The 6,830-nt window shown below is 40.6% G+C and overlaps 1 pseudogene; it reads right to left on the bottom strand.

The window, feature by feature from the left end:
• Nucleotides 1-6,830, bottom strand: part of LOC102861661 — a 21,441-nt pseudogene that overhangs the window by 13,393 nt on the left and 1,218 nt on the right.

Here is a 6,830-nt window from a genome sequence, read left to right as displayed (position 1 = left end):
AAATGTAAAGAAATTCCTGTCTTATGATTTAATCATATCTCTGAATATCACTTATCTGGAAAGGTAGATAATAACTATTACAAATTAATATTTCAAATAATATTGCCGAAAGCAAACAGAGGAAACCAATTAAAGTTATAAATATTTTTTATCCTTCCTGAAAACTTAGATTATAATCATCATTCAACATCCAGGAAAACATATTGCCCACACCCAGAAAGAAATCATGAGAACTAGAATTCATGATTAAATAAACAAAACAAGCATTTTCATGTAGAGCCACCTCTGCACAATTGTTTTACGTAAATGTAAAATTAGAAAAATAGTGGTTAATGTTTCTTCCTTTTTTGATAACTTAAGTCCAAAAAGAGTGGGTGAATCAGCCTTACCTTGGAACCTAATATTCACACTAAAGAAAACATCTTAGGAATTTTTAATCAGTACAATAAAATATATATATACTGAAAACTCTTATTATCCACTCCACTCCTATAATAAATTTCATCAATTTCTTATTTATTGATGTTGTTGTAGTCTACCATTGGAGTTGGAATCAGCCCATAACTCACAACTCCAATGGATTTTCAGAGGTGATCAATGGCACGGGAAGAGATTGCCCATCTTTCTGCCATAGAGCAGAGGGTGAATTCAAACTGCACGTCTTTGGGTTCACAGCTGAGCTCCTAACCACTGAGCCACCAGAGCTCCCTCTTGTTTATAAAAGGCAGTCTATTTAAAGCATTTTCAGAACACTTAATTTAACACTGTCATCTGTGTTCTGTGTCAAAGATCTGGGTTAAAAAAATTCATCTAGACATATGATTATCGGAATAATTACTCTGTCATGTTCTAGCGTAGTCTATGATTGAATGAAAATCAGTAGGATCTGTAGTTTGTACCAAAATAAAAAGAAGACAAAAGACATTTTTAAGAATTTCTCAGTTATTTTAGAATTAGTCTTCTCTTCAACCATTAATCTAAGCATTTGCTTTAAAAAAAATAGGTTCGTGTTGCCCAGCTCGAAGTAGGGCCCAATCTATGCTCTTTCTGTTTTAATCTTAAATCTCTGGTTCTCTTGGATGTTCCTCCTGTCCCTTGAGAACTCCGCCAGGCTCTGCGTCTCCTTCACCCTTGTACTCTCTGACCCTTACGGGTCTCCTTGGCCTGTTCTTGATTAAAACCGTCCCCGTGCATCCTGAGTCTGAAATCCCTGCCTCCTGTCAGCCCTGTGTTCTCCGTGTGCCCATCTTGTTTTGTCTCCTTCCAGTTTAGATTTTTAGAAACCCACAAAACATGTGAATGTGACTTTTAGAATAGCTCTTAAAATGTATTAGTTTTTGTGTAATCACATACATTGGGTTTTGTACATGGACTTTGTATTATATATAAACATTCATATATATGATATTTTGTACCATGAATTTCACTACTACTTTGTGCCTATTATCACCTTTTTCCATTTGAAATATCAGCAGCCTGGTCAATTTACAATCCTTCCTCAGCACATATTGCTACTCTTCAACATCTTGTGGGTTTCCCCTGAATTTCTGTTAAAATACTTCCAAGGATCCTATTGTATCATTTGCTCCATGTGTGTTTGCCCTTTGAACGTCACTGTGAGTCAATGTAGGGACCACAGAGGTCAAACAATGAGGCAGAGGAGAGAGCAGATTCTACCAGAAGGTCAGTGACTTGTCCAAAGTGACATAGCTAGTCAATGTTAAATCCCAAACTCAGAGTAGGTTTCCAGATTTCTACTTCAAATTTCCCCCAGTAGCCCAGGCTATGTTGAGGGTAAGAGAAATCTTAACTAAAGCTTTAAAAGCACTTTCTTTCATTACCTGACATGGTCAGAGAAGAAGAACATCAACTCTAAATATAGGGTTTGAAGAGCAGGTATCAGAAGGTGTTTGAGAGGATGAATAGAAAGAAAATGTGTGTCCAGTATGAAGACCACTGGTTACTGGTCACTCATCCCTTGCGATGATCCAGGTAACCTATGGGAACCCCAAGATTCTTCCAGGTGGTGATAGGCTTGGTGAGAGAATGAGGTCACAAGGTAGACAGTTTAAAGGTGTGAGATAGCCAATCAGGAGGTCAGAACCCTAGAAGGCAGATGGGATTGGGTGGAGGGACCAGTAGAGGAGCTTAGAAGGGACTTCAAGGACTAGTTCTGTGGTATTTTTAATTTCCCCCAGGTCTCATGTGTAATCATATCTAATTTTCTTAGAGGTGTTTATTTTCTTTTTTTCCTTCTTGATTATTGTATTGTGCTTTGAGTTTCAAATCATAGTGGCTTTTCAATTATCCATGCATATTTGTCTTTATTACATTGATGGTAATTAATGACAGTAATTAAATATGGTATAGTGTTAACGTCCTCTTTTAATTGTCTTTCCCTCAGCCAAATTATTATCTTTCTACTATCTATTGCTGTTTGCTTCTCCCTCTTTGCCTCACTTCATAGCCATTGTAACCATCTAAGAGGGATTCTGAGTGTAAATGTTCTCTAAGATATTTATAATAGTGATCCTATACCACAAATGGCCTTTAGATACAGACTTAGGTCGCTGAGCATCACTTCCTCTAGGTTTATTTGTGTTATTATGCAGTGATTTGCCGAGTCCTTATCTTTCTTTAATGTTTTGTAATACTCCAATGTGTCAGTGTAGTGTAGTTTTCAGCCATTGATAAGGACTGATTGTTTCAGTCTCTTTGTTGTGGTATATAATGCTTCAATAAACACCAGTGTGTATGTATTAGTTTATGTCACCACCCTTATTCTTTAGGAAATATAGAATAGATGTTTTTTTTTTATAGAATTCACTAATAGCTAACAATCGCTAATATTGGTTGTTAAGTGCCGTTGAGTCGCAGGCGATTCATAGCGACCCTATGAAGGAGAGTCCTCAACACGGGTTTCTTTCATCTTCTCTCCAGGTTCATAGGTTTTCTGGAGGCAAGCTATTATGGAAGTGGATGCCACTCCTGCTTCCAAGATAATAATGCCTAATAGCTAACAATATTTCAAGAATTCAATTCCATGGATATACCTTTTTAGACTGTTGTAAAACATATCTTGCCCTTAAGGAGGATGGAGACTTGTCGGTTGAACAATCACAGTTGCTCTGAAAACACAGTAATTGCTCAGAGTAGGACATGAACGGCAGGGCTTAAAGGGCCAAAGGAAAAGATCATAGAGTTCTTTGTGGCTGGTTCAAGAATAGGGTGACATGGACTGACTGCCTCCTGTGGGGAATGAGAACATCACAGATGCATTGTTTCTTTAATTTTTTTTTTCTCCTTGAATCCTCTCATCTTTTGCCAGAATGATCTGGGCCAGATTAGAATTTTCATCTCTCATCCCTTCTCTTTCCCTCCCTCTCCTTTCCCTTTCACTCTCCTTTCCACTTCATTCTAGGTGTTGAGTCTGGGACAAACCTTGTTCTTATATCCATGGTATCTTCTTCCTCCCAGTTTCCCTAAGCTCGATCGTCCCCTGATGCTTTATAAAATAATCAAGCTCCATGAGAAGCAGACACCAAAGCCTGGAGGACACTCCTGACTTCCCATCTTCTCATTTCTCAGTTGTGGTTACTTTTTCTTTTTTCTCCCAGAATTCTCTACCTGTGTCTGCGGAGGCATTGCAAGCATTTTGGTATCAAACTGTTTATATTTATGACATCTTGGACACTGCCCCATGTTGTCCCCACATAAATTCAGTATGTCAGTTACTCCTGCCTCCTCCTTCTTTCAAACAGCCTCACTGAAATCTACAGCCCCTGGGATTCTCTCTGTCCTGCTTGGGTCTAGGTCAGGAACAATCACTAGGAGAACAGTTAGAAAAAGAAGAGGACATTGGTGGACAACAGAGAATGAACATCAAGAAAAGACACAGGAAAAAAGGATTTCTGGTGAGAGTGTTTCTGTAAGAAATACATTTATATCCTTTAGTCTAATATTGTTAGTTTAACTAAACTGTATTAACTTAGAAAGATATATTGGTTTTTGTACCTAAAAGTCAAGAAGCTTCCATGAATTAATTCCATACACTAAAAAGCATAATATGACGGGAGTCCAAAGTGAAGGTTGCTTAGTGGAGTGTAGGAGAGGTGGGGGATTGTATACTGATGAAGGAATTTTTCTTTTACTTTTCAGAGAGAGGAGCGAACTGGGGGAGAGGGGTGGGCAAAGAGAAAATAGCAACAATGCTGAATGGAAATCCAAAATGTCTGTAAATGTTCATTGAAATGAATTTAAAAACCATAAAAAGCATAATCATAACAAATTTTCCTCATTTTGTCATATTAATAAGTTTACCCCATGTATTCAACTCATTCATGAGCATGTTGTTATGTGTTGTCGAGTCACCCGCCTCTCATTGAGACCCTATGTACAACAGCCCTAAACCCTGCTCTGTTCTGTGCCAGTCTCATTAGTGACAGCGGTAATGGGTGTAGGTGTGTCAGAGACAATAAGGTTGGCTCAGGATAGAACAATGTTCAAAGCTGTTGTACACAGGGTCACAATAAATCAAAAACAACTTGATAGCACATAACAGTAACAACAACATAGGGAACACAATTACAAATACTTCTTAGACATAGCAAAACCACTCACATGTTTGAACTTTTGGGTTTGAAGATTTGCCCTTTTATTATTGTGCCTTTTACTTGTACACTTGTGAAGATTTTTTTCTTTATTGATTTTTGTTGAGGGGTTATCTATACTGAAGGCTGTAGTGTTTTGTTTTTATAAATAAGTGAACCGACTTCTCTTTATATTCCTTTAAGTTGTATCTGCTGGGTATTGCATGCAGGGTCTACTGCATCTTCCTTCAATCCTGGATTTCAGAAGAAGTTAATTACACGGGAGGAGATTTCCTATCCTTCTCTTGCAGAGCAGCAGGTGGATTTGAACCGCTTGCCTTCCTTATTGCACCATAGCTTCTTGCCACCAGGCCAGCAGAGCTCCCTCCCATATGCTACATGAAAGAAGTCCGATGTGAAGGTCACAGAGTGTATTGTCTCACTGACATGATGTATGCAGAGTATGAAATTCTATGGAGAGAGAAACCTCGATGACTGTCTGTCAGGGGCTAGATGGAGGGAGGGAGGAAATGAGAATGTCTGTGAGAAGCGACTCCCAGCTGACCCTCCCGTGGGCTTTCACCGGCAGTAAATCAGGTGGGAGGAAATATGCCATCCTTCTCCATTGGACCATCTGGTGAATCTGAACACTTGCCTTTGGGGTCGTATCATAGCATTTTACCCGTCGGCCTGGAATACCGGTGAATTTTTGGCGCGTCAAATTGCAGAGTGGACATGGATGCCCAATCTACGTGAAGGCGTCTGAACTGGACACTGTCAAATGGTGAATTTTCTGGTGTGCATATTTTTAGGGGCCCACTTCACGTAAATTGCTAATTTTCCTTGGGGACAGCTCACAGCCCCATCTTCCCTCCCTCCACGACCTCCACCCTCCGTGTCCACTCCCTAACTGCTTGATGCCCTTCATGGAGCACTCACGACCCGTGGGCCCCTGCGTCCCACCCTCTGGCCTCTTGCCTTCTTCCCTGTACCAGTGCGCATGCGTGCTCACCTCCCTCAACCTTGGACGTTGAAGTTCAGAGGTGGTTTTTCTCCAGTGCCGGTTGATGTCAGTGGGTATCAGGAAAGCTGTGGACGACCGTGTGGTGGAGAAGAATAATGCTGAACCTTCAGAACAGTATTTAAGCCCTGTGTGCCCCTCTATTTCCTACCCCTGACCTGATGCTGTACTCTGAAAGTACCGTTGGCTGAACACTGGACTTCTGAGAGCAGTGACCTGGATGATGTGAGGCCATTGCTGATTCTTCCTCATAACTTGGTGCAGGGACAGTGGCCTTGTTGTCCAGAGGTGCTGAGTGAATGGTGCTTCATAGTGCAGGACCTGCCCTTCTAGATGGACCTCATGCTAATGCAGGTTTTGGCCTGGGCCCCCAGGAGGGTACAGGAGCCTGGCCACTCACCTCAGCAGTGGAAGTGAAAGAATGGGAATGGCTTAAGGGCACCAATTAAAAGAACTGTAAGGTACCACTAAGTACGATTGACTCTGTAAACAACAAACCTGAAACCTGTCCTGTCCTGTGTGAACCTCACTGTCTCTGACATGGGTGAGCCTTTTGGGACAGTCACTATGTCAGTCATCTGACTGAGGGTCATCTTCTCTTTCGTCATCCCTCACTCTCCAGGGAATAACCTCTCCTTACAACAAAATGTGTGAATTTAAGCTTCCCCATCCTTGCCTCCAGGGAGCCCTCGTGTTTACATTCACCCCCACACCATCCACATGTAAGGAACCTGAACCTGGTACAAGTGTGTCCTTACTGCTCTTGTGTTCTAAGAGTTCAAGGAAACAGAAACCCAGACGCCATCAAAGACTCGTGTAACTGTGTCGGTTAGCACAGACCCATGTTCTGTCAACTTCAGTTCTGCCCCAAAATGTCTTTAATCCACTTTAATCCCAGCTCATACAATCTCTCACTTCTTGCCCTTCATAGCATTCTTTCCTCAATTCTAATCCTCTTTCCCCATTATTCCATCCAAATTTCTCTTCCACTAGTGCATTGTTTCATTCTTCCCTCTCAAAAGAAATATGAACTTTCAGATGAAAAGACAATGCTCTTTATTATCAGACAACTAGTAATTCTGTTGTGCTCTTTACTTAATTTTTTACATAACAAGATTTACATTTATTTATATATGTATGTATATATATGTTGTTGTTATGTGCTGCTGAGTCGCTTGCGACTCATAGCGACCCTATGTACAACAGCCCTAAACTCCGCT

The sequence above is a fragment of the Elephantulus edwardii genome, unplaced genomic scaffold, assembly GCF_000299155.1.
Source record: "Elephantulus edwardii isolate Elephantulus edwardi_28Jun2011 unplaced genomic scaffold, EleEdw1.0 scaffold00011, whole genome shotgun sequence".
NCBI classification, from domain to species: domain Eukaryota; kingdom Metazoa; phylum Chordata; class Mammalia; order Macroscelidea; family Macroscelididae; genus Elephantulus; species Elephantulus edwardii.
The sequence above is the reverse complement of the archived record's forward strand: the minus strand, read 5'-3'. Positions and strand labels throughout refer to the sequence as shown.